Source organism: Chiloscyllium plagiosum, chromosome 6 (assembly GCF_004010195.1).
Source record: "Chiloscyllium plagiosum isolate BGI_BamShark_2017 chromosome 6, ASM401019v2, whole genome shotgun sequence".
NCBI classification, from domain to species: domain Eukaryota; kingdom Metazoa; phylum Chordata; class Chondrichthyes; order Orectolobiformes; family Hemiscylliidae; genus Chiloscyllium; species Chiloscyllium plagiosum.
Genome location: NC_057715.1, coordinates 68,340,284 through 68,359,838, shown reverse-complemented (window position 1 = coordinate 68,359,838; position 19,555 = coordinate 68,340,284). Strand labels below are relative to the sequence as shown.

Below are 19,555 nucleotides of genomic sequence, written 5' to 3'. Positions count from 1 at the left end.
TCTCTTTCACTGGTATCTTCAAGTCAGCAAGTCTCTGAAATACTGAAATAATGGAAATTAATGTAAACTGGGGTGAGTTTACAGAATACAAGATACGACAAAGGGGTGAAATGAGATACGCATCAAGAATTCAAGGCGCATGCACTCTAATGTGGAGCTTAATGACTGTAATAGGAAATCTTCCACAAATGCCACCACATTAACTATTCAGTATGTGTGTATAGCCACTATATATCACTACATAATCACTTTCTTCATTAATCTGGAATCAAAAGACTGCATTTTGGATTCTATGTACTGGGAAGAAAGAGGAGAAATGTAGATCTCAAAATCGATTGTTAATGGAGTGTCATGAAGCAGTTGCTACCTGTTTTGAAGCAGTTTCAATTGTAAAGAATGGGGTAAAACCAGCAATAACGTGGAAGTTATAATGAAGTTATAAAGTGAATAATGCATTGCATTGTCATGCGATTGGGACAACAGCATGCAGAGATGGCACAGTGGCTAGTACTGTAGCCTCACAGCACCAGGGACCTAGGTTTGATTCTAGCCTCAGCCAACTGCCTGTGTGGAATTTGCACATTCTCCCTGTGTCTGTGTGGGTTTCCCCCGGGTGCTCTGGTTTCCTTCCACCGTCCAAAGATGTGCAGGCCAGGTAAATTGGCCATGCTAAATTGCCCATAGTGTTAAGTACATTAGTCAGAAGGAAATGGGTCTGGATGGGTTACTCTTTGGAGGCTTGGTGTGGATTTATTGAGCCAAATGGCCTGTTTCCACACTGTAAGGAATAAAAATAAGGTAAAAAATAATATTTGTTAGAAGAGTGACTTAAACTTGCACATTACGTGGTTCAGCTTGAACAAGCTTTTGGGGAAAGGTTTGGGTCAGTTGCTAAGAATAGTTGATGGGAGTCAAACAGAATAACAGGAAACATTTTGTCCAAATGAAAGAAATGCTGTTTTATCCAGACTTATTATTGGCATAATAGTTAGATAGCAGAAAAAAAAGTGGTAAATTTGAAGGGTTGCTGTCTGAGAATCAGAACTGCATGTTAATATCATGAGGATTTCATCAGCTTTACCAAATGGAATTTACCTGGATGAGTGCAGCTCCAAAAACACTTAAGGAGCTTGACGCCAACCAGAACAGAGTAGTCTGCGTGATTAGCATCCCATCCTGCCATCTTCAACATTCACTCCCTTCACCATTGATGCATACTAGCAGCATCAAGACACCTTCAGCAAGACACAGTGCAGTAACTCAATTCAGCAGCACCTTCCAAATACATGAGGCTCTACTTAAAAGGACAAGGGCAGTCGATACATGGGAATACCTCCACTTGCAAGGTCACCGCTTACCTGTAGCGATGTTCCCTCGTTGTTATTAAATCAAAATCCTGGAGCAGTGTGGGAGTACCCACAGAGTCTGGATTACAATGGTTCATGGCTAGCTCACCACCGCCCTCTCCTGGCAATTCAGGATGGATAATAAAAGCTGGCATGACTAGTGATGCCCACATCCCCTCCAAAATTGAAAACAACTTGCAATAAACACCTCCTTTTCAGATGGTATATCTTTATATGGATCATATTAGCTGATTGTTGAGGTGGCCAATTCTTGGGAGGTAGATTCTACTGGCAAGTGCTTAACTGGAACAATTGAGTATTGTGCGTTGTCAGTTTCCACCATTGGTTTAGAGTCATAGAGATGTACAGCATGGAAACAGACCCTTCAGTCCAACTTGTTCATGCCGACCAGGTATCCCAACCCAATCTAGTCCTACCTGCCAGCATCTTGGTTGTGTTGATGAGCTCCATAACCACTGATCACATTATGGTGCACACCGACTACAGAAGTATTGCCATTTCCCTCTGATTCCCAATTGTGATAAGCAATATCCAGGGACTTCATGTCATGCTTACAAGAAGCAAAGGTGAGCATCTTATCGGTTGCGTGGCTTATGCCACCTCACCATACAGTAATATGTGGCTGCCTTATATCCTGCAAATCCGCCCACACCAGCAAAGTTACCTTTGTTTCATGAGTGCTAACAGACGTGGGAGCTTTACCTCTGAGAGGACTGCTGAGTGATTTTGTTCTGCTGGAATATACACACAATGTACTGTAGACAGTGCAGTTGGAAATTGTTGAGCTTAATTTCTTCATATCTGCATGTTGTCCAGGTTTCACAACCATACAACTTGTTGAGTATACAGGACTTACACACATTTTAAGGATTCAAATACATGATCAATATGCAGTAAAAAGTAAAGTATAATCAATTGAAATATCACAATTGGATTACAACTGCAAGTATATCAAAGATTTGTTTCTTGTGATTTGAAAGGAAATACAAATCTTTGAATTACACCATTCTCTGATAAGTAATTAATCTAGGTCATCATTTGAACTTGTTAGATCCTTTTACCCAACCCTCTGTAAAAGGCTCATTAGCCTTTAAGTAATGAACCCAGCTCAGAACCAGTGGGGAGTTATGAGACAGCTATTGAATAAGCTGCAGGAAATGCAGACACAGTCAAGGCTCTGGAAAATATAAATAAAACCCAAACAAACTAGCTACAGTCTGTCTAAAACTAAAGCATCAAAATATAAATGTTTAACAATATTTTGGGTCATGATATTCTCAACTGTCTTATCCCAATGCTCAATTTAAATGGCATCATAATTTCTGTTGAATAGATTATTTGAAACAGAATTTTACAGTCTATTGTCAAATACTTTCACCATATTGACAAATTCTTGTTGTTTCTTCTTGTACTAACTTGGTCCAAACCACATACAAAGTTCTTCCAGTCAGAAATTCTTAACATTGGATATTCATTTGCAGCAGAATGCATAAGTGGAGCTGCTTGTGACTCAAGGTGTACACTTCATTGCTCAGTGACTCTCAGAACTGCTGAACTGTTTTCTGATCTCACTGGATTGTATACCTTACCTCAGAATAATCTAATTATCATCCACTGCTTGACAAATCAGAGATGTGGCAGGGTGATAGATCTAAAGCAGCAATGAAGGCTTTCTTTCCTAAAGGGGTCCCAACAATGGTAGCAGTGCATACATGGGAAGGTGGAGTTTAAAAAGTAGGAAAGAGCTGCAGCAAGAATTATAGACACAGACTGCCTCCTGGCTTATGGCATGACCCCAGAAATGGTTTTAGAAGCAATCAGGCCATTCAGAGAGGTCCTCTTCCCTGAGGAAAGCACGATTACAGCAGCCCACCTCACCAAGCAGGTAGAGCTGCAAATAGCTGAGGTGTGGCTACTAGAAACTGGATTCCATGCCATTGAACTGTCACTCATATTGATCAATGTCACTGTGTTGCATTATTCAAAAATTCAATGATCTCTTGATACATCTTATCTTGTCATGATTAGATTAGATTACTTACAGTGTGGAAACAGGCCCTTCGGCCCAACAAGTCCACACCACCCCGCCGAAGCGCAACCCACCCATACCCCTACATTTACCCCTTACCTAACACTACGGACAATTTAGCATGGCCAATTCACCTGACCTGCACATCTTTGGACTGTGGGAGGAAACCGGAGCACCCGGAGGAAACCCACGCAGACACGGGGAGAACGTGCAAACTCCACACAGTCAGTCACCTGAGGCGGGAATTGAACCCGGGTCTCTGGCGCTGTGAGGCAGCAGTGCTAACCACTGTGCCACCGTGCCGCCCACCTGCCACCGTGCCGCCCACCAATCTATAAATCTTTTCCCTCCTGCTTCTTCCTCAAAACATTCATTTCATCAGACATTATTTATAGTTAACTTAATGCTCTCTTGCTCCCATTCCTCAGTGACACTCCATAAATATTTACTGTCGAACAACCATCTAACTTTTCACACTCCCAACTCTCCGCCTATTCTCCTCGCAGGTGAAGACACTCCACAATCCACGAACAGACAAAGAAGCAGGATTGAAGCTGAAGTCTTGAACACGATGACGTTGATGGAGGAAGAACTCCTATTGGAAATATTGGTATGGCTGGGACAGTGCAGGTCATTGTCTATGTAGGTTTGGGTGGCTCAGAGAGCTCTTGATAGTATGTGCTATGACATTGCTGTTGGCATTGAACTGTCACTCATATTGATCAATGTCACTGTGTTGCATTATTCAGAAGCTTCAAAGAGCATTCCCAAGAATTCTGTGCCTTTTTACTGGGTATCTTTTATCCTTCCTGACTAACAATGGCTTTTAAATGATAGAAGAGTTTTTGGGATTAAAGTACCAAACTCCCCAGAGTTCCTGAATTTATAACCAAAAGTGAAAATGCTGGAAAATCTCAGCAGGTCTGGCAGCATCTGTAAGGAGAGAAAAGGGCTGACGTTTCGAGTCTAACTGACCCTTTGTCAAAGCTTTGACAAAGGGTCAGTTAGACTCAAAACGTCAGCCCTTTTCTCTCCTTACGGATGCTGCCAGACCTGCTGAGATTTTCCAGCATTTTCTCTTTTGGTTTCAGATTCCAGCATCCGCAGTCATTTGCTTTTATCCTTAATTGATAATAATGGGACTCTTAGTTGAGGTCAACCAATATATGAATAACCAGTATTCAAATTAAGTCAAAGTTATGAAACAAATGTTTACATATTCTTAACAGAAAACAGCAATTTATAAAATCATGAGGGAGCACAGCTAAGGTGGAACTGCAAAGGTCTTTTCCATGGGGTGAGGGAGTTCAAAACTAGAGCATATTTTTAAGGTGAGAGGAGAAAGATTCAAAAAAGACATGAGGGGCAACTTTTTCACACAGAAAGTGGTTTTAATGCGGAATGAATTGCCAGAGGAAATGGTAGATGTGGGTGCAGTTATAACATTCAAAAGACATTTGGACAGGTATGAAAAGGAAAGGTTTAGAGGGATACAAGTCAAAATACAGGCAAGTGGAACTAGTTTATTTGGGAAACTTGGTCGGCGTAGACGCGTGGGACTGAAGGGTCTGTTTCTGTCCTGAATGATTCTGTGGCAGTGAAGACAACATGTCAGTTTCTTATCCTCCAGGCTCAGGAAAATACCGCCATAAAGCAACTCAACTGGACAAATTACTAAAAATGTTTACATTTTATTTACTAGAAAAATAAATTATTCCCTCTTTAATTTTTCAAATATCCCAATTTTGAAAAATGATTAAAATAACAGAAAATAATTTAATACAAAAATAAGCATTAAGTCCAGGTGTAAATACAGCTTACATTTTAAATTCCTGACATTTACTTTAAAATATATAAAGCCCACTTCTAATTACAGTGAGGCACAATTTCCAGTATTTTTCTGTAAATTGAAACAAAAATCAGTTAAAAGCTTTAAAAGTGCATCCTTTAATGTTCTTGTGCCAAAAGAACTCGATTTATTTTTTTAAAAAGTATCCCATAAGATCTCAAAACCAGAGCAATTCGTGGAAAATTTCAATTATGAGTGATTTAATCTGTGGGGAGAATCTCCACCCAGTGTAGCTTTTATTAAGAACTATTACAAAGGACTGTAAAAATTCAAATTATGTTGTATGTAATTTGGGCTTCAGTTCTGCAATCTTCTTTTAGTAGACAACAATGCAATTGGATGAAATCTCCAGCTCGAAATGCTTAAAATTTGAATGCTTATCTCACAAATGCTAAATAAATGAAGCCCTTCACATCTTAAACCAAATGCTAATTAATCCAGTAGAACTAACAATTAACTTTATATTCTCAACATGAATTTTGCTGAGTCTCCACAAGGATTTAACATGAACTATATCTAACAATCCTTTGAATTCGTAAAGGCAGGCTGTTTTTTGGTAAAAACAAGTTTCCTTGAATATCTAAGTAAATGGCATGGAGAGAGTAAATGGCACTCATTAGGCAAATGCAATTTCAGTAAATTTCCAACCCTTATTTAAATAGTTGAACAATATTCGTAGCACAATATAAAATAAAGAACTGCAGAAGTTTGAGAAACTCAGAAGGAAGAGAGAGAAGGAAAGAGTGAAGCAAAGAAAGGGATTGTTGATAGTAAGCCAAAGAAGAAGAGAAGCTAGATCAGTGATAATCGATCTATGTGGAGTAAAAAATAGGTTGGTTGGTTAAAGTACTGAATACCATTGCTGTGGAGGACCTGGGGTCATAGGGGTAGTCAGTGAACATAAGGAAGGTGTTCATATTTTGAAACTGTTAAGCGCAATATTGAGTCATGAAAGCTGTTAGGTACCTAAGCCAAAGATGGGGTGTTGATTCTTCAGTGTGCATTAAGCCTTGCTGAAGCACAACAATAGGCATGGGAAAATTAATGCCATGCTAATTTGAATTTCAGACTCATTTTAAGGTTGCTTTGGTACCATCCCCCAAACCAGAACCTCTGGGTTTGAGGACCAATGTAAGGACTTGGTGACCCAAAAGATGCATTCATATTTGGCCATGCAAGTTGCGTATCAAACTGCAATACACCAATGGCAGGTGTCAAGGAACAGGAAGGAGACGTGGTCAGCCACGCTTGATGTGAAGTGGCACACATTATGCCACAACTCTAGCCTGGTCCCAGAAAAACTAGCCATAGAAACAGCCCTACATATATACTTTGCCTGCCTTGTGTGCCTTCAAACATGGGAAAGGTTTAAGTCTACAGCTGCTTCACATCAGGACCCTGTGAAAAGTAGCCATTCTTAGCTAAATGAGGTTTCTTCTTCCATAAATCTTAGTAAATTCACATTGTGAATGAATAATATTTATTAGCTTTCTCTACTTAGAGGAAAGTTTGTTTGCGCAAGGTTGGATTTACCTTCGCCAATGCCCCACCTCTTTTTGTAAAGTAATGTATTCTGGGATATAGTCACTGTAGTAGCAACTATCCTTTGCTTCACCATCATAAATATCCTTAACTTGTCATCCTGAATTACCAGTCTATAGGACCTGCATGTCAGAATTAAAGACAAGTGCAATCCAATCTAATATTTAAACATATTCTGTCTGGCAGATTGGCAAGTTCTAGACACAGTGTTGAGGATTGTACAAGCTTAGTACAATTGCAACAATGGAGAAAAGGCCAATCTAAAAGGTCCTTCTATCCAAGACCACTGTCTGGAAATTGTGTGAAACATCTTGGGCTGTACATTTGACATGAAATGAATGTTGTAAATAAATAAAATAAATTGGTTGCAGCATCTCAGAGTGCCACATGCTACATAGGAATAAATTGATCTTGCTTGTACATTTTAGGTTGAAAATGCATGTTCTTTCAGCACTGATTCTTGTCTACCATTTAGAAGCAAGACTATTGACTAAATCTTTCTCTCTGTAACTTACAAAGGACTTTAGGATGTTACATTTTAGTTTTTTTCTCCAGCTGATGGCATTCAGTTGTTGAGGGACCATAGTGGGGTAAGGTGCGAGAGCAGAAATAGAAGGTAAGAAGTTTAACCATGAAAGAATCCTTGCTCGCCACTATGTCATCTTCAAATTCTTTTCAAGGTCTTTAACAGAAGCCATTGCTTACTAACGTTTTGCTGAATTCTCTCATAATCTCAAATTCGAAACTCTTGTATCCCCCAAATAATTTTCACATATCACACGTCACTTTAATGACATTAAACAATAAATGACATTCTCCATTGTTGAGACTTTGTTGTCTCATTATTACCCATTGCCTTTGGTCACCCCACAGCAAACAGTGAACTTTGTTGGTTTTCTTCAACATTTGTCAATTATCAAGTTTCACAGGACTGTTCTTGCTGTGTTTCCCTTCCATCCTTTATATCTAGTGTCACAACCATATAGTTATAATGTTGTATATTTTATCAAGGCTAGCTTGGCATTTGAAATTGATAAAAGATCAAAAAACTGTTGCCGGAAGTCACCGCTGATTTCTGTTTATTCACGTCAGTGAAAGGCTGATATGTAATCTCAAAAAAGGAAATGATTTAAAACTTAATTATTGTTTTGCCAACACAACAGGTCATAGTCAGTCATAGAACACAGAAACAGACCTTTGGTCCAACTCCATGCTGACCCGACATCCCAATCTGACCCAGTCCCATCTGCCAGCATTTGGCCCATATCCCTCAATACCCATCCTATTCATATACCATTCCAGATGCCTTTTAAATGTTATAATCGTAGCTGCCTCCACCATTTCCTCTGACAACTCATTCCATACTGTCACCACCCTTTGCGAGAGAAATTTATCCCTCAGGTTTTTTAAAATATTTTCCCTCTCACCTTAAACCTACACCCTCTAGTTTTGGACTTGCCCAATCCTGGGAAAAAGACCTTAGCTATTCACCCTAATCATTAGATTAGATTAGATTACTTACAGTGTGGAAACAGGCCCTTCGGCCCAACAAGTCCACACCGACCCGCCGAAGCGTAACCCACCCAGACCCATTCCCCTACATTTACCCCTTCACCTAACACTACAGGCAATTTAGCATGGCCAATTCACCTAACTTGCACATTTTTGGATTGTGGGAGGAAACCGGAGCACCCGGAGGAAACCCACGCAGACACGGGGAGAATGTGCAAACACCACACAGAGAGTCGCCTGAGGTGGGAATTGAACCCGGGTCTCTGGCGCTGTGAGGCAGCAGTGCTAACCACTGTGCCACCATGCCACCCACAAATCATGCTGAGATGATTTTACATACCTCTATAAGGCAACCCATCAGCGTCCGATGCTTCAGGAAAAAAGCCATGGCCTATTCAGTCTCTTTCTATAATCAAACCTGCAAGGTCCTTCTAGGCTTGAGAATCAAATGATTGATTTTTGCAGACCAACCCAAAAGTTTTAGAAGGATGGGTGAGGAAATTAATTGAGCAGGAGGGAAATTCTCTGTTTCCTGAGAGTGGGTTAAACTTTTTTTAGTTTTCAGAAGGTGTCCGGGCTGCTCAGAGTTAGGAAAAACTTTTCTCATTCATCAGCATGTCATGAATACTCCAACACTCCAGCCCAATGAAATTACATGCATGGGCACAAACTTTATGGCCTAAAACTAGAAATACGTATTCACAAACCTGTCTATATAAATGACGCATGTACCTGTTGCGGTTGTCTTCTTGTTCCAAGTTCTGGTGAGTTCAAACACCTTCTCTAATTTGGCTCCTTTAGAAACAAATGATATTGTACACAAACACTTGCAGTGTTAGGGTTGAAGCCACTCCATGCTCAATAGCTGATGAGAAATCTCATTCATATGCAGTTCTCGCCCAATACTACAATTTACTCGTCTGCAGGTAGCTGGAACTCTCTCTACCCTTTCTTAGCTGCCTGGCCGATGATGCTGAGAGCCTGGTGCACCTCTGGCCCACACAGTGCAGTCATCTACAGATGCAGCCTCTGGGACTTCATGTCTCAGATTCTGTTATTTTCTTTCCTTTTTCCTCAGTCTTAGTAAAGTGAAGACAAATGCTGGCTTAGCTAGATCAAATATCTGGCATGGATGTACTCATTTCTCAGTACGTGTATCAATAGGAGATGGAAGCATGACTATAGAAGCTGTCACATAGATCCATCACCTCCTGCAGATAGGCAGTTAGTCAGCTGGGGAGGAAGCATGATGTTAGTGGCAATGAAGATCTGGCATGTAACTTTCCGGCCACTGACTCAACCAGGGACATTTGTTGCATCTGCTGATTAGCATCTGCAGTGCATTCAGGGATTCCATGATGCCTCTTACACAAAAGCAATAGTGTATCCAGTTCACCATGGCCCCAGAGAGCCAAGGTGCCCAAGGCAATCAGATTTACAGTAATAGCTAAGTTCCTTCAGATACAAGGGGCCATTGATTTTCTGCATGTGATATTAAGAGCTCCATGGCACCATCCAGCCAGATTCCTAAACGGGAAGGAATTTCACCCTCTCTATATCCATCTCATTTGTGACCACAAGCAACTCCTGCTGGAGTGTGATTGCCATCCAAGGAGCTATCACAACACTCAGATTCTGGACAGATTCTATAGAGCTCAAATGTTTTCCCCCTGCATCATCTTCAGGGCTAGCTTGTGACTGACAAGGCTACCCCCAGCAGGCACGGCTAATGATCCCAGTCACCATTCTAAAGTCAAATCATTCATCCACTTGGAATATCATTGAACAGACAATTGGTCAGATGATGTTCAGGAGGAATGCTCCATCACTAATTGGACAGGATCTCCAAAGTAATGATTGTGCAGTATGACGGGGTGTGCTTTTAGAAAAGTGGGAGATGAACCAATTGTCTGTCTTCTCAAATGAGGAAGAAGAAAGTCCCTGATAGAGATGCTGAGGAAGCCAAGGCTGATCACGAGGATGTAGAAGAATTCAGGGCAGTACTGAGACAGGCCTGAGAGAATCTGGTAGCAGCTGGATTTAAGGGGGTATGACTTTGCGTGAATATTTAGATACTCAGAAGTAAGAGTCAGTTGTGATGCAGAGGTATTCCTGTGCTCAAGGGAGTATTTATTTTACAACTGTTAAATTTAATCGGAACCTGGAGGCCACAGAGAGAAAACAAAACAAAGTTTTTTTTAGTGTGGTGAGGCACTACCCTTACCCAAGGTCTCAATAAGACTTTGGTTCTTCACATGCGGCTAGGAAGATTGGATAATTATGAGCTTCCACTAGGTACATTCCCCATGCTCCTGTAATCCCTTACTCAAAAGTAGTAAGAATCTTTTTGTTAGACATCCAACCCGCAGTGCCCCCAAACCCCTCTATGCATACTCTTGCGGCATCTTCTCCTGAAGGAGAGAAGCTTTGTGTGACATTAGCATGGGTACACAAGCACAATGTCAGCATTGATAGAAACAGATAGTGATGTGAATATCCAAAGCTTGCACACATGATTGCACATAATACCTGTAAGAAAAACGCAATATAGGGGAAGTTCTGAGTGTAAGGGTCCTGAATGTAAGGCCTTTCATTATGGTCAAAGAGCGAGAGATGATAAAAATCAATAAAGCTTCATAAAATATGCATGCCCCCTACTCCTTTGAGGTGTTGATCCTGAAGCCACTTCTTGTGGTGCATCTGATCACTAATACTCTTTAAGAAAGGAAATCTCACAACCTACATGAAACTGCAGAGCCACAGACATAGATGATACGTAGCCTCTGAAACAGCAGTCAATCTATTCAATGCAAGGGATTAGGGATAGGCAACAATAAATGTCTAGACATAGTCAGCAGATTGCCTTCCCTAGAAGAGATTTATGAACTAAATGCAATCTTACAAGATCAGGAAATTTCAGAGTCATCAGTACTTTTTTCCCCAGATTTAATTGATTGCACTTAAAATTTCCCAGCAACCACTTTGCCCTGTTTTATTAGCCCTGTAAGATTGTGACCATACTATTACACTTACAGCTAGCATATCCGCACCAACACTCAACAGTCTTTGAATTGTCCAAAGTTCACCTTCCTCCTGGTTCCATTATGGCTTACACTAGCATACCATTCCATAATGGACAATTCCTAAAATACACATACTTAAATCTCTCTAAGCGTCATCCAACTTTATCTCCTCAGAATCTTCTAGTCCGACATGTCACCCCAACCTCCCCACTCTAAGCTTTCACTTCCAAACACATTTGTTGCTCAGTGGATCCTCTGTATTCTTACCATTGACAGAACGTTTAGCTGCCAGACATCTGATCTCTCACAAAGTTGCATGCTGCTGGGTCATAGATTTCGACAGGTTAGAAAGTAGGGAGGTTTAAGAAAGTATGCCATGACCCAGATCTGCTCCGGTACTCAATATTCATAGCAGCCATTTTTGCCCATCCTACCATCTAAACAAAGCTAAATAAAAGGAAACTATTGTGCAGAACATTGAAGTGATTGTGTGCCCAGACCAGTTTGAATCTTACAAATCACCATCAGATTTGGGTGAATTTATACACAAGCTGACTATTGTTTCAATAAACCAAAGTATAAGTCGAACAGAAACACCTGTACAGGAGACCAACTACAGTTTCTGACAGAAAAATCTGAAATGATTAGAACTCACTGGAACAATGCCACCTCATCTATTTAAGATGCATTTCAACCACAAGTGAAGGGGAATCTTCACATACTGTTACAATCAAAAGGATATAGCATACATTCGGATATGTGTAATACAAAGAGAATGTGAATATAGAAAGTAATTTAATTGTATTATTATGTATGTTGTAGCCTTTCAAGTTTCAGCAAGGAATTATGATTGTAAGGAAATTGATTAGTGGAGTTATATATTTTTATTAGAAATTAGAAAGGAAATTTATAAAGATAACAGGCTGTGGTAGTGAGCCATATAAATCAAGCCAACAGGTTATGTCCCTGGTTTACATTGGGTGGCTACCCCTTTATGATAGCAATTATATCTACTGACAGGTCAGGTATTGGCGGGGGTGGAGGGGTGTGCTTTTCTCTGACTCATTGACTACGAACTCCTGCTAGAAACTACACATATTGAAATCTACTGAACACAGGATCATTGTATCATACACACAAAGAATGGTTATGACATGCTGCCAGTGCTATTGATCGTACTTTAATATCCATAGGCGAAAACTAAAGAAAAAATATTAAATCAGTGATCTAAAAAGGCATTATTTCATTAGAATTAGAAAACACTGAGAATAACTTGAGAAGAAACAGGTTAAAAAAAAGAATCATCACATTATAGAATGATTGAAGTACAAACCAGAACAGTATTTCCAAATAGATGGGGGTGGATGATCAAACCAAACTGGGATATAAAAATATGTGGAAACAGTATGGGCATATGGGATTGGGACACATGCTCAGCACTGAACAGTATGGATTAATTGAGCTACTAAGTCTGTTTCAATGTTTCATCTCTGTAATTCAATGCAACTTCATTATCAATTATTTCATCACTTCCTGTCTGAAACCTGCAGAGTATGGCCACCACATATCCACAACATATTAATTTTTGACAACTTTCTGTTTCTCATGTTCCTTCACCTCTCCATTGCTTTCTTTATTATCACCTTTTCTATTCAGCAATTTCTCAGTTCATTTTTGCAGCTCAGTTCCCTTAGTTTCATCATCTGTTGTACTGTCAAAAATGGCTAGAGTCATACGTTTTCAGTTTGTGTTAACATACCCAAGGTTTTATCCTTCGTCAAATCACATGCAAGCTGGCCACAAGACACTTCCAAACTATCTTGAACATGTATCCACTTCCTCCTTAAATAACAGAAATATATGATACCCAGTAAGTAGACCAGACAGTACAATAGTGTGAGCTATGCTGGCACCATCAATATAAGATGGCACAAGCTACCTCAAACCCAAAAGCTTCTTATCCATCACTGCCAATAGGGAATACTTTAGATTAGATTCCCTACAGTGTGGAAACAGGCCCTTCGGCCCAATAAGTCCACACCGACTCTCCGAAGAGTAACCCACCCAGATCCATTTCCCTCTGACTAATGCACCTAACACTATGGGCAATTTAGCATGGTCAATTCACGTAGCCTGCGCATCCTTAGACTTAGATTGTGGGAGGAAACCCATGCAGACATGGGGAGAATGTGCAAACTGCACACACACACAATCACCTAAGGCTGGAATTGAACCTGGCTCCCTGGCACTGTGAGGCAGTAGTGCTAATCACTGAGCTACCATGAAATATTCAGAAGGAACAGAAGATTAAGATGGAAGTCATGCAAGACGCAATACCACAGAAAAGAACATATCTACGTAAATTAACACTTCATATCACAAAATAAAAGAGGTTATGAAGTCATTAAAATATAGTGAATTTAGACATCGTTTAATTGGTTAGTATACCTCAATGTAATTAACTTATTCCCTGTCTCAATCTTAAGCTATCTTTTCACTCAATGTTTGGTTTATCTTGTATCACAAAACTTTGCACACAGCAGATAGATAAATAGCTGTTATAGAGTCATGGCGTCATACAGATATACAGCACAGAAACAGATCGTTTGGTCTAACTCATCCATGCTGACCAGTTATCCTAAATAAATCTAGTCCCATTTGTCAGCATTTGACCCATATTCCTCTCAACCCTTCCTATTCATATACCCATCCAGACACTTTTTAACTGTTGTAATTGTACCAGCTTCCTCTGGCAGCGCAATCATTGAACTTTGAAAACTTAACTTTGGAAAAATTGCAACTTCCCTTTAATTTTAGCTTATCCCTGTTGCACAGTTATGTTTCATGCTTTGAGTGTCCTGTCAATCTGAAAGTCAAAATACAAATGCAAATTCTTGATTTTTTGCTGCTTTATTAAACACATATGCTAACTTTAGAAAAATAGAATGATATTCTCTCAACTGTAGATTCCACTCCAGACTTTGAAAGAAGTCAATATAAACAAGATTTAAAACACAAAAAAAGAACTAATATTATATTCAGCTGCTGTTAGCTTCTGGAAATAATTTAATTGCACACTAACATTACAAACATACCAATTCTATATTTTGACATGTATATTTTGGAGCTGGATTTATTTAATCAAAATATTATCCCAACTAAAAGAAAAACAATCATGTTTGGCAAATTTGCAGCTGGGTCTTTTCGAATCAACTCAGTACAATGGTTCTTTTTACCCAAGTATTAGTTAAGAAAACCCATGAAGAATTAAGATTCAGCTGAGGTCAAATTTGAGTATAATATTTTTTATCATGCATTTTGAAGATATATTGTTAAACAATTGACATATATAGTGCATGTATGGATTTTTTTTAAAAATGACTCACAACCTCACAAAAGCAGAAAGGTAACACAAAAACATATAAAGCTTTAGAACACTCAAGTCCTAAGGTTTTAGAATAACACTTCTATCTTCTGTATAAGTTTGCTACTGGTCTACCGGCTTTCTTGAAAATGCAGCACACAGTATTCATCCCCAACAGATCATATTCTTTGTGATCTAAATAGAAGATAACTACACAGCTCCATTGCAGACAGAAAAAAAGAAAACAGACCACTGGTAAACTTAAATTACTAAAATCATCTTTGTTCTTCAATTCATTCAATTTACCTTGAACAAAATAAATATTCTTTCTTTTCCCTTCCAAGTGTGTGGGGGAGAAAAATCAGATTATTCAGTCCACAGCAAAGTCAAATATCCCTTATTTTGTAAAGCAGGGTCGAAGACAGCTTAGCCTGGCCTAGCTTTGCAAGCAGATGCAGAAGTGAGCACTATCCAGATGCAGAACAAAGATTCAACAGTTGAATAAGTTAAACTAAAGATGAGTCACATAGAATGGAACTTCTGTTAGTCATCTAAGAAATCTGATGTTAGGCTGTTGACAACAAGTATTAAAAAAATCTGACAGAATTGCGAATGTTTTTAATTTAAACAGAGTACTTTGCAAGCTCCACTAGATTGCAAACAGATGTTTGTGTGATGTGAGCGATAAAGAATTTAATAGCTCAACTGATGGTTTCCATTAAGCAAAATCATTGACAGATTTGCAATGTGAAACATATTTTCACTGAACATTTTAATTTCAGAAAAGTATTCAGTGTTTTATTACCAACTTTGTTGAACTGATGTCTTTCATTAACATTCATCGAAAGACACAGTTGCCTAAAAGTGCACCTACATCAAGTTAAACACATGGGAGGAATATTTGTTCAAGAAACCATTGGAAGCAGCCAATGAACGATTTTCTCTTTTAACAGTCTGCACCTCTAATTCAACTTATCTAATAATTCAATTTTAACCTAGTTTCCATTTAGTCATAAAATGACTTTGCATTATCACACATGAGCTCAAGTCAGAAAGCTATTTATTCATGTGATATTAGTTTGAACAGAGAAGTCTCCAGCTTCTCAGGAAATGGAACATGCAAAATCTAATGCTTAATCAGCACTATAGATCAGAAGGTAATATGTTCATTCTCGTCACTAGGGTAACAACTTAACTGTAAAAATTTAAGTTGGGTTAATTAATATATCTTGTGTATTTAATAGACAAGTTGCAAAGATAGATAACAATTTCATAGGGTTTGGATTTTGTTGCTAATTAATATAGAATTAACTGGCTGCAGAATACAGCTACATTCGAAGATATGCTTTCTCACCATGTAGGAAGAGAAAAAGACTATATGTGATGCTTTTCAATTATGGTAATGTATATTTCTATAGCATTTTATGTGCAAACAGACTGTTAATATATATTTAAAAGTCAGGCATGACCACAGTAAAAAGAATGACATTTTGGCTTAATATGTTTACTTTAGATTTAGAAATACATGAAAAAATGAATAGAGTAATTCACAAAAATGTTATGCACACATAATGCAACTACACACCTTATTGATTTAAACACAAGCAATGTATTGTGAAGGTGGGAAATCTGATTAAAACTGTGAACGTGGAAGTGCTCAGCAAGCATTAGAGCATCTTTGGAAACTGAAACCAAATTAATATTTCAGGCCAATAATCTTGCATCAGAACTGGTAAAAGTTAGAGATGTAACAAGTTTTAGCCAATACAGAGGGGTGAAAAGGAGAGGAAAGATCAAAAGAGAAGATCTATAATAGGATGAAAAACAAGGAGATTAAACATCGAAAATGAGTAAATGATGCAGTAATGAGACAAGAAGCTAAATATAGGTCTGTAGAGTCTTTATTAATTTCTTCTAATATTTCAACTTCCTCCACCCTCTTGTCTATACTCGTATGTCTTTGAGAAGAATAAAGTATTCATTGATGACTATGTTTATAACTTCTTGTTCCATACACAGATTGCTTCGATAGTTCCTAATGCGCTCTGCTCTTTCCCTAATTATCCTCTTGCTCTTTATATATATTAAAATAGCCCTTTTTGGGTTTTCCTTTATTCTACTCACGAATGCTCTCTCATACTTGCTACTGGCTTTCCTACTTTATCCTTTTTAAGATTCCCCCGGCACTTTTTATACTCACTTTGCCATATTGCGCTTTAGAAAGCAACTGACCTGGTTAGAGTCCCCAACCAGGTTGTGCTCACTCAGATCCTATGTGAACCAGCTGGTGGGGAGTATTCGGAGACATCTTTAACCTTTCTTTACCCCGAAGTGAGGTTCCCACCTGCTTCAAGAAGACCACGATCACCCCGGTGCCAAAGAAAAATCAGGCAATGTGCCTCAATGACTAATGCCTAGTGGCTCTGACATCCATCATTATGAAGTTATGAGAGGTTAGAAACAGCACATAGCAACTCCAGTCTCCCAGATTGGCTGATCCACTACAATTTGCCTACCACTGTAATCAGTCCACAGCAGATGCCATCTCCTTGACCCTACAATTCATCCCTGAAATATCTGGATAACAAGGACACCCAAGACAAACTCCTATTTATTGACTTTAGCTCCACCTTCAACACAGTAATTCCAAATGAACATATCTCCAAACTCCGAGAACCAGGACTCTGTTCCCCTCTCTGCAACTGGATCCTCAACTTCCTGACCTGCAGACCACAATCAATAAGAATAGGCGACAAGAGCTCCTCCATGATAATCCTCAGCACCAGTGCCCCACAAGGCTGTATACTGAGCCTCTTACGAGACTTCTTATACACTCATGACTGTGTGGCCAAATTCAGCTCTAATTCCATTTACAAATTTGCTGCTGACACTACCGTTGTGAGTTGGATCTCAAACAACAATGAGACAGAGTACAGGAAAGAGATACAGACCTTAGTAGCATGGTGTAAACACAACACTCTCTCACTCAATGTCAACAAAATTAAGGAGCTGGTCATCGACTTCAAGAAGTGGAGTGGAGGACATGGCCCTGCCTGTATCAATAGTGCTAAGGTGGAGGTGGTCAAGACCTTCAAATACCTAGTAGTAAATATCACTAACAATCTGTTCTGGTCCTTTCATGCTAACACTAGAGTCAAGAAAACACCCCAATATCCCTACTTACTCAGAAAGCAAAGGAAATTCAGTCTGTCCACAATGAGTCTTAACAATTTTTATAGATATGCCATAGAGAGCATCCTTCTTGGATGCATCACAGCTTGATATGGAAATTCCTCTGTCCAAGACTGCAATAAATTACAAAGAGTTGTGAATGTGGCCCATTCCATCACACAAACCAGCCTTCCTTCCATTACTCTGTCTTCACTTCCTGCAGCCTCAGGAAAGCAGCCAACATAATCAAAGACACCTCCCCCCCGATTATACTCTCTTTGACTGTCTTTCACCGGGCTGAAGATACAAAAAAATTAAAACATGTGCCAACAGATTCAAGAACAGCTTCTTCCCTGCAGTTATCAGAGTTATAAATGGACTTCTCATATATTAGAGTTGATCTTCATCTGCATCTTCTCTGTAGCTGTAACACTATATTCTGCATTCTGGTCTATTACCTTAATGTACTTACATAAAGTATGATTTGTTGGGATAGCATGCAAAACAATACTTTTCATTTGTACCTCAGTACCTGTGACAAAAATAATATCAAATCAAAAACAAAATCCCTACCTAACTCCCTAAGTCTATTTCCAAGACCTCATTTCTCTTACTCACTGTGCCATTGGTTCCAAAATGGACCACGACATTTGCTGTTCATCCTCTCCATTCTGAATGCCTGCAGCTGCTCTCTGACATCTTTGATCTTGGTACCAAGGATGCAGCAAACCATCATGTTTAAAGTCACAAATGCACATGTCTACTCCCCTTAGTAATGAATACCCAACTATTGGTCCTGTTTCTCACTTCTCTCTCCCTCCCCTGAGCAGCTGGACCACACATACAGTATCATGGCCTTGGCTTGGGCTGGTTCCCACAGAGGTGCAGCCATTGTCTCCACTTCCAAGGCTGGAAAGTGGAAAGTGAATGAGGTGCACTTGTGTGATTCTCCCACTACCTGCCTAGTTCTCATTGTCTCTCTATGATTAACCAGTCCCTTTCTGTCTACACGTCTTTAAGCTGCAGGGTGATCACATCCTGAAATATGTGATCCATGAACTTTGCAGTTTCATAAATGCACTCTGGAATATTCAGACTATGCTGCCACACCAGTAAACCCCGTAGCTTGAGTTACTCCAGCCAGAGGCACTTTCTGCACTGACAGTCATCCAGATCACCAGGAGTGTCTAGGATTTCCCATAGAGTGCAGGTTTGTAACCAGTGTCCATTAGTGTACTATTGTCTCTCACCCTTATATGTTAAGTTGCTCCACCCACTATTTCACAACTTCTGTCTCCTCAGTACCTCAGCATGCTGCCTCCAGTCCCTACAACTGACCTCCCCAGGCTTCCTACCACAGCAATGGCCTCTGATAAATCTTTTGACTTAATTGAGCTGACCCCATAACTGACCATGGCTCATCACCCTGACTGACTTGGATGGACATCATTGACTGCTGAGAGACTAGAACCCAGATTGATCTCTATGTAGCTCCCACAATGAATCCCCGACTGGGCTTGCAGGGCTGCCCTTGGTCAGTCCCCAAACTGTGATGATGCAGAACTCCTTTACACCTTAAACAGCTGACTGACCATATCAAACCTCTGGATTGAGATCAGATGTTGGCCCTGATGGATTGTGGTAGGACATCTACTGACAACAATCCCACTTGACTTAAGTGAGTATTCATCCCCATAG

At 39.6% G+C, this 19,555-nt stretch overlaps 1 protein-coding gene across 1 annotated transcript in view; it reads right to left on the bottom strand.

Annotated features, from left to right (window-relative positions):
• ecrg4a (ECRG4 augurin precursor a) overlaps nt 1-15,175 on the bottom strand; it is a 38,555-nt gene extending 23,380 nt beyond the window's left edge. Inside the window, exon 1 of the mRNA XM_043692767.1 lies at nt 14,993-15,175. The gene's annotated coding sequence lies outside the window, so the exon portion shown is untranslated. The remainder of the gene's footprint in view (nt 1-14,992) is intronic.
• Nucleotides 15,176-19,555: the final 4,380 nt, after the last annotated feature.